This window comes from Pseudorca crassidens, chromosome 3 (assembly GCF_039906515.1).
Source record: "Pseudorca crassidens isolate mPseCra1 chromosome 3, mPseCra1.hap1, whole genome shotgun sequence".
Classification (NCBI taxonomy): Eukaryota; Metazoa; Chordata; class Mammalia; order Artiodactyla; family Delphinidae; genus Pseudorca; species Pseudorca crassidens.
In genome coordinates, this window is record NC_090298.1 from 8,424,836 (window position 1) to 8,441,767 (window position 16,932).

The following is a 16,932-nucleotide window of genomic DNA, read 5'->3' on the forward strand; positions in this document are numbered from 1 at the left end:
GCTGTATAAAAAAATAAAAAAAATAAAATTCAAAAATTTATAATAAATAAATAAATACCTTGTAACAAACAAAACAAAAAAATAGAATATTACTCAGCCATTAAAAAGGATGAAATAATGCCATCTGCAGCAACATGGATGGACCTGGAGATTTTCATACTAAGTGAAGTAAGTCAGACAGAGAAAGCCAAATATCATATGATATCACTTATATGCAGAATCTAAAAAAAAAAATGATACAAATGAACTTATTTACAGAACAGAAACAGACTCACCAACTTAGGAAACAAATTTATGGTTACCAAAGTGGAAAAGTGGGTGGGAGGCAGGGAGGGATGAATTCGGAGTTTGGGATTAACGTGTACACACTACTATCTTTAAAATGGGTAACCAACAAGGACCCACTGCATAGCACAGGGAACCCTGCTCAATATTCTCTAATAACCTAAATGAGAAAATAATTTGAAAAAGAATAAATACATGTATATGTATAACTGAATCACTTTGCTGTCCACCTGAAACTAACACCACATTGTTAATCAACTATACTCCAATATAAAATTTAAAAATTTTTAAATAAAATAAAAAGACAGGGTAGCACTCACCTTAAGAGTAACAGTGATAAACACGAGGGGTTCCCATACCCTTTCAAGCAAGCAGCCTTCCCTAACATGCTTTTGACTTGTTATCGTAAGGCTACCCCCGCAGGCTTAATTAAACTGGGTGTTCACTCAACAGTGCAATTAAAGAAGAACCCACAAGGGGCACTTGGCCCTGCGGGTCTCCCACCTCCGTCTCCGATCTGAGCCGTGCACTAATTGTGCCCTTTGCCCGGGCCTCTTAATGATGATTTTTGCCAAACCTCCAATCACGATTTTTATTCTTCCCACTTCGCCCCATCTCCAACGACCTCCAGGCAGGAAATCTGGGCCCCGAAGCCAGTTCTTCTGGCACACATACACTTTTAATTTAAAAATGAAAAATTAAAAGCCCATTGAAAGGCACTTAGCGGCAAACCCAAAACCTGCATCAACGTTCACGCACTACCACCAGAAATGAAAGAGACTCCACATTACAGATCACCCAGGGGTGAACTCATAACCTCGCTTTGTGGGTCACAACCTCCATGGCGCCCACTCCAAGGGGCAAGTTGGCCAGTGTCCCAGTCCACTGGGGCTGTGCTCCCACGCAAATGTGTGACATGGTGCTTCGTGGCTCTTCTGCAGATCACAAGCTCGCTGATGACAGGAAGGATCAGAGCTGTGATTGCTTTTGCAAAAAAAGGATCACTGTCTGGGTTGCGAGAGGAGGACAGAAAAAGTCAGTATAGAATTTATTAAAAGGAAAGAAAAAGACTAAATGGAACCAACATTCTCTGGAGCGCAGAAGGATTTCCAGCATTCAGGGCACTCTTTTCCTTTCTGTGCCCCTTCTTCATGTTGACCCCAAACCAATGCACCAATGGAGCTGGGCATTCTGATAGAGGACAAAGATATGGGTGACACTCTGGAGAAGTATGAAACAAGATCTGCACCTGACTGAGTTTCTCCTCTAATCCATACTTACTAGGTAAGAGGCCATGATATTCTTTTCCCTCTTGACAGAAAAGAGCAAAGTAATCGGCCACCAGAAGAAAAACTGAGATTTCTCTGAAAGATTATCAAGGAACTCAGGGTCCCAAAGATTAAATGAAGAATGTTTATCTATTTCCCAAACTCACTCCAAAGCTAGTACTACTCCCATTCACAAACCCAAACAAATAAATCAAATATACTTCTAAAGTGGGTTTGAATCTAAAGTGTTTGATCTTCTGTTATTATTTTCATTATATGAGAAAAAAAAAAGTCCCTTTTAAATACTACGTAGGCCTTGGAAGCACTATTCTTCCTAATCAAAAACATAAGGTATGTTACTCTCTGTATTCTCTTCCCCATGTTGGGCAAGTCAGTCTCTCCTCTAGCCATGGTCCAAGTTCAAAGCATTGATTTCCTTGAGCCTCCCTCAATAAACAATTAATTCATTGACAGACACTCTTCTTAAAAGTGTCTTCAACGTATTTGAATTGACAAGGTGTCTAACCACTATGAAGACTTGACTATTCCCCTCTACGGTCTAACTGGGGTTTACAGCTTTAGCAACTAACGTCCAAGCACTGGTATTTACTCCACGGAGTTCAAAAGAAGTGGACCTTACTGCACAGATTCCTGGGTCAGGGATGAGTGAGGTGTGGGACATCCAGAAGGCCCTTCTGCCAGTACCATCTCTGGGGGGTGTCCGCCAAGATCCCCACCGTGAGCCCTTTACCACCACGGACTTTCCTCTGCACCAAGATAAACCACAAGGAGATGGAAACCCAGCAGGTGGGCCTGGAGAATTTGTTCGAACTTAAAAGTTTCAGGCGTCAGCTTTCAAGTGAATGAATCTTTGCAATTCTTACTCACCAGCTTGCAGTTTCCTGAATGATTTTCTTTCACAAGCTGGCAATAGAAGCTAGGAATTCCATCACTGCTGGCACACAGGGAGTAAATCTGGCTCCAGGCCTGACTTAGGCCTCTGCTTGGGAAGCCTTGACAGCCAATGTGCCCTGCCCGGAGGTGCAGAGCTCCAGGACCTCCCATATCCACCCTCACCCAGCCCCACCCCCGACTACGGCACAATTTCCATTCACGAGGGGCATTTACACTGGTTTCAGATGTGCATTGTAAGGAAAGTGGGGATAGGCAGGTGGAGTGGGAAATATTGTCAACTGAAGCATCTGGGTTCAGGTATCCTCACCTTCCTGGCACCAGCTTTGTGACCAGGGGCCAGGGACGTGAGAGTTCAAGGTGGAGAAGAGGAAGGGCCTTGAGAAGCATAGCTCCAAGGCTTCCGATCTCTTCCATCAGGACTGGAGGCTGAGGGACGGAGAGGTTCCCACTGCCTTCTCACAAGTGCTTCTCTCACCTGATAAGCCGATGCATGCTTCTCCCAGCCTGAGAGCACCATCAGATGTGAAACAAATGCTGGGATGAAATTAAATTGCCACCGCATTCCCGTCATACTTGTAACTGACCTAGATGAGGACTGACTTATAGGAGCCAACATGAAGCAGCCCAGGGACAAGACTGAGCCAAAGAACATGTCTGTCGATGACACCTACGATATCACAGCATCCAGCAGCAGCTCTGAATCCCCAGAGCAAAGAGGCAGGCACTGGAGATGCCACTGCCTGAACAAAGCCTGGCAAGTCCCTTTCACATGGGGAAGGGAGTTGAAACAGAGGAGGGAAGGGCAAGAGAGTGAAATTAGAGGCAATTCACATGTATCTCTACCCATAACCTAACCTCAGCTTGTGCTTTAAACTGCAAAAACATGTCAAAGAAAAATGGAAAGAGCCATAAGTGATCCTATGGCTCTTCTTCTAATGGGGGAAAAAAAAGGTGCTCTCCACTTCAACCATTCAGGCTCTGGGCATTCAAAACTATGCATTGCGCCATTGGCTCTGGCTGTTAGAAGTAACCTCACCAGGGGAAGCAAAAGCTCTGCTAAGTGAACAAGGGTACAGAAGCAGGCGTCGTGCACTTTGGTCCATCCCAGGAAACCAGCATCCCTTGGCGAGCAGAGCCATGCTCTGGGAGTCCCAGACCCTGCAGCTCTAATGAGATCAGGAGACTATGTTTTCAAAGATTTCCACCCCCACTCCTGGAGCGATGTCCATGTACCAATAAAACTGGCAGAAGAGAAGTATCCTCTAACAAACGACTGGGAATCGGGGTGTAGCAAACATGGAGTAGCCAGGTGGGCCGATGAGTTTAATGGATTTGATTCGGTTCCGTGGTCTCATCTGGAAACAACCTGGGTTTGCTTGTTTTCATGACAGAGATCACAGCTCTGATACACTTCCCAGGAAGTGCCGTGGGATCAAAGAGAGGCTGTTTGTCCTGGCCTCTGGTGGCCAAGGCACTAGGCTTTGTGAAAACCCTGGAAACACAGACACATTTCCCAGGAAACACAGCAGGATTTGTTTAGGTCATGGGGTTTCACGTACTCTAACTTTAGAGATTATGTCCCAGATTTCTTTTTTTTGTAAACAACTTTACTGAGGTATAGGTTACATGATACAACATTCACGCACTGTAAGTGTACAATTCGATGATTCTTAGTAAACATACAGAGCTGTGTGACTATCCCCACAATGCAGTTTTAGAACATTTCCATTGCCCTGAAAAGTCCCACCTGCCCATTTGCAGTGCCTCCCAACCTGCAGCCCCCGCCTCAGGCCACTGCGAATCTGCCTTCCGCCTTCACAGGTTTACCTTTTCTAGACATTTCCTATAAATGGAATCATACGACATGCAGTCTTTTGTGACTGGCTTCTTTCACTAAGCATAATGTTTCCAAGTTCACGCTTACTGCAGCTTCTATCAAGAGTTCATTCATCTGATTGCTGAATAGTAGTCCATTGTATTGCTGCTAGACCACATTTTATTTATCCACTCATCTGTTTCAGCTTATTAAATCTATAAATCCAACTAAGTGACAAGGCTTATGGGCCTCATCGCAGAAATAAAATAAGAAAGGCTTCCCTAGTTCTAAAATATTCTAGAATTTCTAAGTGTCTCTGTAATGTGTGAAAATACATCATGAGGATACAATACATTCCCTGGAATTTTTGTGCCTATGGGTGGGCGAGGGGAGGGGAGCTGGTCTCAATAAGTAAACAACATCCCTGAATGTCACTTTTTTATGTTTAATAAACTCTTTGAATACACATAAAGTGTTTTATGCTAATCTCCAAGTCCAGCAAGGTCATCAATTGACGGAACGAGCATTTACAACGGTGCAAATAGCCCTGTATTAGGATACGTGAAGTGCACAGTCCTTGACTCACAAAGACATCTTTATTTCAAGACTCTGCAAATAAATCAGTTTGGGGGTATTTGAAACACTTTTCTCCACCTAAATAGTGTTCAGCTTCCACAGTTGGCCCCCAAAGTTTAGTAAGGTCACAGCCTTTATGCAGGACACTATATCGCAGTCTGTACTATTTATATACCACATAAAGGCATCTACTGATTCATTCATTCACCACACGTATGAACCCAGGGCAGCCTGTGTGCCAGGCGCTGTTTTAGACATGGAAGACTCACCAGTGGCAGTCTCATGTGGCTGCTAAGCTTCCATTCTCTGTTGGTGAAAGTCTTTAAGAAATACAGCATGGGGCTTCCCTGCTGGCGCAGTGGTTGGGAGTCCGCCTGCCAATGCAGGGGACACGGGTTCATGCCCCAATCCGGGAGGATCCCACATGCCGCGGAGCAGCTGGGCCCATGAGCCATGGCCGCTGAGCCTGCGCGTCCGGAGCCTGTGCTTAGCAATGGGAGAGGCCACAACAGTGAGAGACCCGCATACCACAAAAAAAAAAAAAAAAAAAAAAAGCCAATACAGCAAGTTGGGTTGGAGCAACCCAACATCCTCATCACTCTTGTAGGGAAGTCCTACCCCACTTCCTGGCTACTCCTCCCCTTCTATCTTCTGGAGGACCTGCTTCTAAGGTGGGGGCCCCCAGGGGCGATGCAGGCCTGGCATCCTGACCCACCACTGCTGCCTGGCCGTCTCCAAGTCCACCCACATGCTCCGCCCGCATCCTCTGTGCAGAGCCCTCCCAGGACCTCTATCTGACACCCCTCAGTCACACGGGGACAGTTACGCCACTGTGAACTGCTGCTGCCATCACCACCCCTCTCCAGCTGGCCTGCAACCTGTCCAACCACCGCTGACATAGCTCCAGCACAGTAGGCGGGCCTGTCCCGTGGGGACCTCTCCCTGGCCATCAAGTGCTTCACTGGAGGCCAAGGCCTCTCTCAACTGCCCTGCCCAATTAGGCAAGTACTCTATTAAAGCCCGGGCTTCTGGTAATTTATTCTACCCAGCTTTCCTAGCACTAACTTTCCCAAAGTCAAGTCCACAGCTAGAACAGGCAGGAATTGACAGGCGTCTCAGAAGCAAATTCTTACTCAGTTCCCACATGTACCTCGACTGGCATGAGCCATGGCTTAAGAGCAACGTCTGCTGAACAAAGAAAGGACGGTTGACATCCAGAGCAATTATTTTTGCTTTATGCTACCAGCTACACACAATGTTCTCAGCTTTACAATCGGTAAAGTTTTACAGCAGATCTAAATCTCAGCCCTGTAAAAGGAATCACAGAAGCAGGGTGTGATGCTAAAGCCCATTTGGCTGCAGGATGTCCAGCCATAAATGCCCCTGGCCTCCATCGGGGATGCTGGCCTGGCACTGAGTGCTTGAGTAGTCCTGGCCGTGGGGCAGCTGCATCCTTGGTGGCTGACTGAGCACAGGTTTGTAAGCCCTCCCCAAGATGTGTCACATCTCCAGTTTCTTTTACAGAAAGGGAAGTTCTTTGTATGGAATTGTATTGGGGTCAGCTGGTGAGAAACGGATCTCTTCCGGGAAGTTACAGCAGGCACTAACCATCTTATGTTTCTGCAGACAACTCACAGGAAATGGCTTAGCAGAATTTTTCTTACTGCTTTTTATTTTTTCTGACTCTGTTTTTCTTTGCATAGGCATATCATATATCGTTGCCAAGTGTTGGGTGAATGTGAACTGATTGAAAGAGGCTCTATTTCCTTTGAACAATTTGTCCTTGCTCAATCCTGACGGTCACTTTCCTAGAACTTATTTAATTTCACATCTCAGCAAATACAGTATTATTTCTCCAGTAGAGTTGCCTTCTGATAGCATCAGTCTCCTGGTTATTTATCATACATATCTGTAATTGAATTACCTATTGCAGTAATGTAATCTACTCTCAAATGGACATAAAAATGCAACATAAAATAAAATTGTTCCAATGTGTACCTCCTCGTCATTCTACGTGAATCCTAGTGTAGCTGATTCCCCAGAGAGATGGTGACAAGTAATGAATGACAGATAGGAAGATAAAGATTAGTGAGTCCATGGCCCTCCAGAAATAAAAGAAATTCACCCTCTAAAACTTTATTCTCTTTTAAAATATAGTGGTTTTCAATATTAATCAGGAAGCCAATTCTAGTACATGTAGGAAAAAAAGAGTAAAGAATGGAATGATTTACTTTTTTCCAAATGCAACAGTACTAACCTAATATATTTTAAAACTTAGGAAAGAGAAGCAAAGTGCTCAACTTTGCTCTTGTCAAACAACCATTAATCTTGGACAATAAAAGAAGGTAAAGAAAAAAAGACAACAGCAATTCCTTTGAGAAAATTTTCTGTTTTCTTGAGCCCACCATTGGGTTCATCCTATTTTAAATGTCACACCCCAGGGAACTATATAACTTGTCTTTGAAGTTGCTTCAGAATACTCTGTGAAATTCAGAGCCAAGTTTCCCTAGCTCTAGAACCTTTAGATGGCAAAGCTTAATTGTGTCAATACCAGTACATTATAATAAGTTACTTGTTATACTGGACCGTCTCTTGGATCAAGTTTTCGTTTGCTTTGTTCTGTTTGGCATAAATTCTGAATCAAAACAAGTTTGTCTATGTATATTCCAGCTTACTTTAATTTTGTTCCTCTTTTCTTGTCGTTAGAAATTGATTCTATATATATCTAAGATACCCAGTACCTGATAAATTCATCAAAGAAATCAGTGATATCTTTAGCAAGCACAACAAAAGCTGCTTCTTCGAACTGCTTCCCAATGAACTAGCTACTCCTCACCTGTTGAATTTATCTTTAATATGTCACCAATTTGTGCAGGAATTAGAGACAGCAGATTGCCCCCTATCTACAGCTGATCGTTTCTACAAGGCAGCAAGCAGAGTGATAAAAGCCAGTAATTTTCAACAAAACTTCTGCATCTCAATTTTAAAAGGTTGCCAGAGACATATGTGAAAATGTCTACTTTATCAACAACAGTACACAAAGATAGTATAAACAGCTTAAAGTGCTTATGTGTACTCATCTTAGGACTTAAGAAAATTGTTCGCTTTCTCTATATAAATATGCAAATAGACACGTGTGGGCAGAAATGTACCAGGTTCCGTGCACACACTTTGCACTTCAGTGCAACTCAATTTGCTCCAGGGCAAAAGCTACATTTTAAAAAATTTTATTTAACTCTAAACATAAAAACGTGTCACTTTGGTGTTATAATTATACTCTAAGCAATTTGTCTGCGTACCTGTAGCAACAATGTCAGGAGCATTTTTAAACACAAATATGGTGTGATTTTAGAATCAAGAATTATGGGGGATTTACTGCAGGATGTGGGACTTTTCTCAAACACCTGTGCATAGACTACTCCAAAAACGGAATCCTTGACTCTGACATATTATAAACTAATTAACTTGTTCTGTCTCACAAACTGGAGGATTCTGTGATCCAAATTTCTTGTTAGGGATTAGTTCCTAACCTTAGTTAACTCTAGAGTTGCTGATCACTTGTTTCCATAATGGAATGCCTTTAGACCTTTGGCTGGACCTTTAATGAAGGTCTGTTCCCCCCTCCGCCACTTTCCCGTATGCATATCAGAAGAAAAGCCTTAATTTCAATGACTTTATAACAACAAAAACAGACATTTGGAATCATTAAAAATAATCACGAAGTTAATAAAAATTATGTAATGATTCAGCTAAGCAGCTCTCTCTAGTATCAGGGGCATATGAGAGAGTCCCAAGGAACCAGCATCTGTTATTTTGAGCAATTAGCATACAACACAGAGAAAAGTTTGCTGCTTTTTAACATCTCCGATCAAGAATCTAAAGTGAAGCAAGATTTCTCACTGCAAAGCTGTGAATGGGGATTCAGAAGGTCTACAAACGCTAAAACTTAAGCAAAAGTTTAGAACATGCGTAATTCATCATGCCCCACTGGCCGACATCTTTTAACAGCCACTGCACTATATGTTTCTATGTTTCATTCTATCCAGACATGGAGAAGAAATCATTTTAAAAGGAGACAGCAGTGAAGAGCACAGGTTTATTTTTACCAAGTTTTGAACATCTCAGAAACTTCTTTTGGACAAAGGCAAGCTTTACCACCCAGGAGACCAAAGTCTTTGCTCACAGCAGGAATCTCACAGCTGTTTGCCATTAAAACAACCAAATAAGTTACTGTAGTTTGTAAAAGGCATAAAATGATTAGCATCATCCACCTTCTCCCTATTAAGGAAGTACATACAAGGCTAAAAGCATGTAAAAGCAGGTACCAGTTCATCACCCCCCCAATTCCATGAGTGTGCAAATGATGAGAGTGACCTGTGCAGCACTGTGGATGAGCTGCTATTTCGTGGCAAAATTTCTGCAAGAAAGAAACTCAAGAAAAAAGCTTCAAGGGGCCCAAGCAGTTACATTTCAGACTGCTTTTTCATTTAAGACAAGCATGGCAAAAGATCTTTGGGGGTACAGAATCCCTGTTTCCTCTGCAGTAAACGCAGACATAGACAGGAATAGTTATTTAAATGATACACAAGGTAAGGTATTATCTGCCTGAACTGAAAGCGTGAATTGGTCACTCAAAATAGTGTATGATAAAGTTTACCCTCTCTTCAATAATGAAAGTGGCATTAACTAGCAATTAATTTAGCAATCCTAATTAGGTGTTAAAAATCTTCCCTGGTAAAGTCTGTTTTTGTCTTTCTGTGTCTCCTTAGGAAAGACTAACTCTATAATTAATAACATATCTGTCGTTTCCAAAGGTGGCCATCGTGACAGAACTCTTCTGGATAAGCTAACTGTGACATACAATTGTTTTGCTTAAATACGAGATTCAACATAAACCTCAACTAAAAAAAAAAAGATGCGACAATTATTTGTAACTCCTGGCATTTTAACTAATGTGCACCTGAGAACTTAATGTCAATATTAAACATAACTCACCTTATCTTCACTCAATTTCGATTTCTTTCTGAGTAAATACAGCGGTCACAGGGAGGAAGACAGATGCACAAACAGGAACAGTTTACAAGGATACGTTTGTCTCTGAAAGGAGTCTTTCTACTTAAGGGCCTTGAGTTTGGAAACCACCTTTCCTGTCCCTTCTTCTAACAAGGCTGACAGCTCCCTCAGGTCAACTGACCAACTCCTCCACCATCCTCCACCTCTGTGAAATCCCTGCAAGATCCGCCTGGTCTCGCTCTGCTGACTCGGACCTCCACCCACTCACCCAGCACCGAGGGCTCCTAGCATCCTCTCGCCCTCTTCCTGAGCTCGCTCTCAGCGCCCCCTGCCGGGGATCCCGGGGACGCCGCAAGCGCAGGAAAGTTAAATCCCAACTCTGAACATCCGCATCCAGGTACAAAGCGAGGAAAGGGCGAGGAGGTGAACGCGCTTCCCGCCAAAGCCCGGGGAATCGGGATCTGACTGAGCTAGGCCGGGCACCGAGCGCCGCGGGGAGCGATCCCGGGGAGATCACTCCTCGGCGGCGGCTCCATCGCACGTCTTCCCTCCGGCGCCCAGATCTACCTCCGGCCCCGAAATCCTGAGCCAGGGTATGCGAAATCGTGGAGCGGCGTAGAGATGCCCGCGGAAACGGAGTGGACTGGCTACAGCCCATGGAGCAAGTGGTTCCCCAGGCCCCTACATCCCTGGCCGCGGCGTTCTGTGCGACCGCCAGCCTCAGTCTCCATCATTAACCAAAGCGCTCGGTGGAGTTGAGCCCAAGTCCCACTGCCTCCCGGGTTCTCGCGGGCGCCGCAAAGCCCCAGTAACTCGCCCAGAAAAACCTTGCCCCGGGCGGCGATTACCGGACTGCGAAGTGTCGGCCACCGGGACCCCTGCTTTTAGCTCCCGACAATGCGAGCCTGGACACGCGCCGGCTGCGTGCAAAGACCTCCAGTGCGCACCTTATGGAGGTGTTGGGTAGGGGTGCCCTCTCTCCCACCGCCCGGGCGCCCACCGGGTCGCTTCCGCTCCTTACCTCTGCACACTCAGACCTCTGCAAAGGCAGAGACACAAACTTCCAGCCCGTGTACTAGCTCAACTGTGCGCGCCCCTGCACTGACGGTAGTCCTGACCCTGCCCCCGGGCTGCCCCCCCGCGCAGTTCCTGCAGATCGACCCGGGCCGAGATCGACTCGACCCACCCGCCGACCACTGCCTCCCCCGGGTCCTGGCCCCAAAGGGGCTCGGTCGGGGCTGCGGCTACGGCCACGCGGGGACGGGGCGGGGGGGTCGCTCACCAGGTGGGAGGCGCGCTCCTCGTGCCAGTCATCCAGCGCCGGGGACCCGGAGCGGCTCTGAGGGGCTTCTTCAGCGCCCGGCGAGGGAAGTCGAGGCAGCAGCCGCCGCCCCCCGCCACTTGCCCAGAACCACCCCCAACTCGCTGCGCTCCGGGCTGGGGCGCCGGCTCGAGCGCCAGGCGCACCGTCCCCGGGCGCACGGCCGGACCGGGGTTGAGCAGGTTCGCGCCCAACGGGGTCGTCGGGCGAAGAGGCAAATTTGGGTGCTCCAGCCAGCTCCGCAGAGGAGCCCGAGTGGGAGAGGAGAGCCCCTCGGATGGGCCACAAGGGCCGGGCCGCCCCAGCCGAGAGAAGTGGAGGGTGGGGGCCGCCGCCGGGGAGGGACCGCGAGCGGCCGGGGGCTGCGGAGTCCACCCGCGGCGGGAGCGCGGCGCGCGGGAGCCGACGCAGGGAGAGAAGCCGCCGCCGGCGCCGCCTTCCCGGCGAGTAAAGCTGCGCGGGGAGTACTGGCCGGGAGCGCGGGGCCGCCTCGCCCCGCCCCAGGCCCCGCCCAGGCCCCCGCCCCCTCCGCCGCACCTCCTCCTCCTCCTCCTCCTCCCAGCCCGGCTGAAACCCGAGCGCTCCACCCCGTTTCTGACCTCCCTGGGCCCCTCCCCTGACACCTCCCCTTCCCGGGACCGGACCCCCTCCGCTCCCCCGGCGTCCCCCTGGACTCCAGGGGCCCCACTGCTGCCTGCCCAGTGCGACTGCGACCGAGCCTGGACTTTCAGGGACGCCCTCTCCCCCGCCTTGCAGAGACTTTCTGTAGCTCCTCCGCCCCCGGTCCCGCAGCTCCGACGTGGCTGCTGCGGGGGGAGGGGACCTGGGGAGAGTTGGGGGGTCGGCATAAAGGGCCGGAGGCAGCGCGGGCGGAGACCCGAGATGTGGCGCGTCCACTCCGCCGGCCTCAGCTCCAGGTACGTGCGCGTCTCCCGGCTGAATCCGGCCGTGTGATGAGAGCGGGGGCAGGGGCCGCGGGGTCCTCCCGACTCCGACTCTGTGATTTTGTTCTTTCTGTGCGACATCCTCCTGCGCGCTCTGAGCTGGAAACTTCTTAAAGACCGAGGGAGTTGCTGCGGATTCTTGGAGGAGCGATTTGGGGGTGCGCCTCCCGGCTAGATCGGCTCAGTTTCAGCAGAGTTGAGTTAGAGAAACGAACAGATGCAGCGAACCAGGGAGGCAGGTCGGGGTCCCCAGGTGGCCACGCTGAGCCAGAGAGGGGGCCGCCAGATGGACAAAGTTATCTCGACCAATTATGGGGCAAATGTTATTGATACTTGCTGCCCTTTTGCCGAATCTTTCGCCTTTATCGAGCGAGTACTCAGGTGAAAAGATTCTTAATTGGAAAGCAGAGTACCTTTCAAGACTCCTGAAATTTGTTGCAAAATTTGTTGATACTGTGTTGCAAAACTTCGGTAGGGAAAGCTGTAGGGCCGCGCCTGACCCTTTCCTTCTGGATGGGGGTGGGGAACAGTCTCTCTGGGCCCTTTTTTCTCCATCTCGGCCTCAAAGGGTGGCTTTCAAGTTTCCGTTGCGTAAGGAAACTCATGAACGTCCCCACCACGACCCTCTTACCGCAGTGACAATGGAAAGCTCTACGGCCCACATTCACACAGCCGCTCCAGGGCCAGTGGCCGGGTCTTGGGATTCCCGATAGTGGGAGTGGCCCAGCGTGCCCAAGACTGTGCCCTTGAGTTCAGCTACAAGACAAAGAACCCATCTCTAGCTGCAAGGTGTCATGGCTCCCGCTGTAGCCACGCAGATCCAAGAGAAAAAGAATCGGAAAACAAATTGACATTGATTTGTCTTTAGTTTCTAGAAATATTTTTTTTTAATAAAAGAATTAAATGAAAGTAGTTCCGCAGGTTTCCATGGAAGCTCAGCCCAGCCTCAGAACTCCAGTCTCTCTGTAGCGCTGGTGATGGAGCTGCTGTGGGTACTCAAGGCCTCACTCGGATTTCCTTTAAGACGTCCGGAGGAAATGTCAGTAGCTGGGCGGGTCTCGGAGGTGCATTCTTCCTTGGGTTGTGCTGGGAGCGCTCAGCCTGGTGCCTGGCAGCTGCCGGGCTCCTGGGGCCTTAATGAAAAGCTTAACAAGCCTCCTTCTGTGCTTGACACGTGGGGCACTAGCTCCATTCCCGACATTCCGATTCTCCTGTTTACGTGGCACAGAGGCCCAGGAGCGCTCCCCCCCGGAGGAGGAGGCTGGCCAAGGTCTAGCCCGACTGCTCTGTCCCTGGGGAGGTGGGAAGGGGAGGGAGGACACTGCCCTACACCTGACCTTGCAACCCTTGGGTGGATATGCTGACCTTGTATCCTCCAGATGCCAGGGCAAAGGGAGAAAGAAACTAGAACCCAAATGTGTTTAACTACTCCTTGTTCTTTGCCCCTCAACACTACAGTTAAAGGCGTTAAAAAAAAAAAATTCTCTGCATATAGAGAGCTAAGCAGTGGGAAGGAAGTAGCTATCTACTCCATAACCCAGGAGGGCTAGTAACATTTAATTCAATAAGTTATGTTAACTTTATATGTATGTTTGGGGGGGTCGATTTTACAGGTACTTTACAGACTATACCAAAGCATTATTAAAATATGTATTTTTAGTGATAATGAATTACAAATACATTAATAATAAAAATAAGGAATGGGAGAAACCAAATAATAATTTAGGGTGCATCCTTAGTTTTAAAGCAAAATGGAACTAAACTGAAGTCATGACTTTGCCTTGTGACCTGGAGAAAGTTCCTGAACTTTTCTGAGGTATAGTTTCTTCATCAGGAGCTTAAACAAACCTGATGTCACATAGGTCCTTGTAAACATTAAAGGAAAAAGAAAGTGACATAAGTGAAATACTCACCCAAGGCCCAGCACAGAAGTAGGCTCTCTACAACAAAAATTATTTAAAAGAATCCACAGGTGTTTCCTTTTTCCAAATGCAATTTCTGGGATTTTTCCTTAGAACTACTCACCGAAGAAATTCTGGCATTAAGCTGCTACACATCACAGTCAAAACTGGAGGTGATCATTTCAAAACAAAACTGTTTAGTTCTCTTCCTTTAAAAATGAAATCATAGCTTTCCCTAAACTGTGTTAGGTAAGCCATGCAGTTAATGTAAAAGAATGAGAAATCCAACCAAACGCGTGGTGGAAATGATGAATTCTGGGGCGCTGATTCATGTGATTTGAAAAACGCCATCCATTTCCTGATTCACCTCAGTTTCTGGGTGGAACTATGAAGGATCTCTTATGTCTCTGAAATAAGTAATTGATTTTGTCTTGTCTTTTCTTCCCTCCCTCGTGCTTGAATTCCAGCCACATGGTTAAACTGCCAACTTAGAGGAGAGAAGCTGGGAGGGGGCTGCAGAGAACATCACCCAGAAGAGATCATGATGCTGCTGTGGGTCACAAGTGACCTTAAGGGAAACCTTGCTGTTGGTGATCCTTACAATGCGATGAGATTATATTAATATCATGAAAAACTTCAGCCCAGAAGTTGTGACTCTAGACATTAACATCGTAACTGGATTTTCCTACCAATGAGGCGGGAACACGTTACAATCACCATCAACATATGTTCTCTTTTCCCCCCTGTTTTCCTTCTTTTAGATCCATGGCATTTAAGAACTGGAACAACTGCTGGATCATCTGATCAACCCCATCAGTTTTTTTTCTTAAAATGGCCAAACATTGATAAAAAGATATCTGTTTGAGCATCACTAAAATTGCACAATGCTGCTTTTTGTTCACCAATTTTAAGTATTTGGAAGACCCATGAATAAGGTTGCAGGTGACATTGGGATGCTCCCCAGAATTTTTACAGATGAAGAATCACCGAGAAAGGAGAGTTCAGGGAGTCATCAGCTCCTACTCACATCCCTTGAGCTTCCCCAGAAACTCTTTAGGTTTTTTTTAACCCAAGAAACGCTCACTCCCCTTTTAGTGTAGCAGCCCACTCCCCTGGCAGAGGTAAGCAGACCAGTTTTATTCCAAAAAAGCAGCCCAGGAACTAGGATAGAATGGAAAAAATAGTTATGACACATCTGAGCATGGGCATGGGACAAAGTGCAATTTCCTGGACCTTAAATGGAAGGACCAGGTCAACCACGTGGGCACCAGCGCTCTGCCAGTCTGTGCACTGGACATTCCATTGTGTCCCCTTCTCTGCAGTCTCAGTTTCCACCCAAGTCCATCCAGGGCCTGCTTCAAGCTTCCCACGTCTGGTCAGGTGAACATGCTTTGCCACTGCTGGTTGTTCCGTGCAGGTTAGCACAGAGTAACCTGGCCCTCGCCCCATCCAGGTGAGCTCTGCTCACCAGTGAGCTCTCTTGATCTCACTTCACAGGTGAAAACCACCTTCCCAGACGTCACAGCCACGTTCAAGGGAACAGCCTGCTTAAAATCTATCTACTGCGGACCTCAGCAAGAACTCAAGGATACAACGATCAGGGCATATATTCCATAAGAAATGCTCACTTATTTTTTACTTAGAAAAGCTTAGTAATTAATCTCACTTTCAGTAAGGGTCTATTAATAAAAGATGTGTTTTACCTCAGCTATGTATCCAGAAGACCAAAGTATTCTAGAAATCTGAAGTATTTTTCCTGGTGTTTATGGTTAAATGTCTAGATATATTTTTCTAGCAACCCACTTTCCTTAAAATAAAATCGGTATGCTCAAAATACCTCAAGTCGCCTTTTTATAAGTATTGTATGGGCGGGGGGTGGGGGGGAAATGCTAAGTTTAAAAGATTGCGGGGATACCTACAGGAAATGCAAATGGTTTGCAGCATGGAGATAAAACACTCCTGAGTGTAATTTTCTGACATTGAGCCTTGTATATATCTTGAGTATCTATAAGCAAAGAAAGACTGTACCTTTAAATATATATATATGTTTGATACTTATTAATCAATGTCCTCTATATTCCTCTGTCTTTGGAAATAGAGCTTTGGTGGGGAAATAAGTACATTTGGGAATATATTTTTAAAAATAATGCTTATCCTACACAGATTTAGAAACACAAATTAGTCTGTCTTAGTTAATTCCATCATTTACCAGGGAGATCAACTCATAATGATCTTGAATTCAATGAGAAGAATATCTACTAAGTGAAATTACACCAGTAGGCAAAGTGTCTTCTGAAGCAAATCAGCAGGAAGATGAACTGTTAAGGATCCTGTCGCACCGTCTGTCAAATCTCATTTCAGACCCTCCTTTCCATTCCCGTTATCGTTGCCTTAATGCAGAATGTCAACTTCTCTCACCCAAAATACCAACCCCTCCTCTTACCTGTCTCCCTGTCACCCCTAGTCTATATCACTACACCACAGTGATCATCTGCAAACAACAACCCCTGCCCCCATCACCCTTAATAACATAGACCCCCGATTATATTTAAACTGTAATCTTCCTGGCTTTGAAAATAATTTTTTTTCTTGCACCGAGGTTTGACTGTGGAATTTAGCCATGACGAATAAGATGTAAGTCCCTGGGATTCCAAGGAAGGCTTCATAAAGGGGGGCAATACCTACCTGGGTGTACTCTTTCTTGCCCTTCCCTCCCCCTTCCAGATTCCTGCCTGGAACTTGGTTGTGATAGTTGAAATTCCAGCCACCATCTTGGACTTGTAAGGTAACCTTAGGATATAAGCCATGAGCTAAGGATAGTAAAGCTGGGAAGAAAAAAAAAAAAAAGGCCTGAATCCCTAGTGACTTTACGAAGCCTCCTTATCAGCCCAGG

At 46.6% G+C, this 16,932-nt stretch overlaps 1 protein-coding gene, 1 long non-coding RNA gene and 1 other non-coding gene across 4 annotated transcripts in view; 2 read left to right on the forward strand and 1 right to left on the reverse strand.

Moving 5' to 3' along the window:
- The window catches only part of SEMA5A (semaphorin 5A), a 486,740-nt gene extending 475,111 nt beyond the window's left edge, over positions 1-11,629 (reverse strand). The window contains exon 1 of one of the 2 annotated variants that reach the window (XM_067730359.1): positions 11,156-11,629. The gene's annotated coding sequence lies outside the window, so the exon portion shown is untranslated. Of the gene's footprint in view, positions 1-9,855; positions 11,067-11,155 lie in introns of those variants that run through there. The other variant, XM_067730362.1, reaches the window with a different exon arrangement.
- Positions 11,630-11,757: 128 nt separating this feature from the next.
- LOC137221125 (uncharacterized) lies at positions 11,758-15,746 on the forward strand. Its single transcript, XR_010941876.1, has 2 exons — positions 11,758-12,111; positions 14,507-15,746. It is a non-coding gene; the product is annotated as an uncharacterized lncRNA (long non-coding RNA).
- LOC137222886 (small nucleolar RNA SNORD123) lies at positions 14,338-14,407 on the forward strand. The gene has a single exon (XR_010942664.1). It is a non-coding gene; the product is annotated as a small nucleolar RNA SNORD123 (small nucleolar RNA).
- Positions 15,747-16,932: the final 1,186 nt, after the last annotated feature.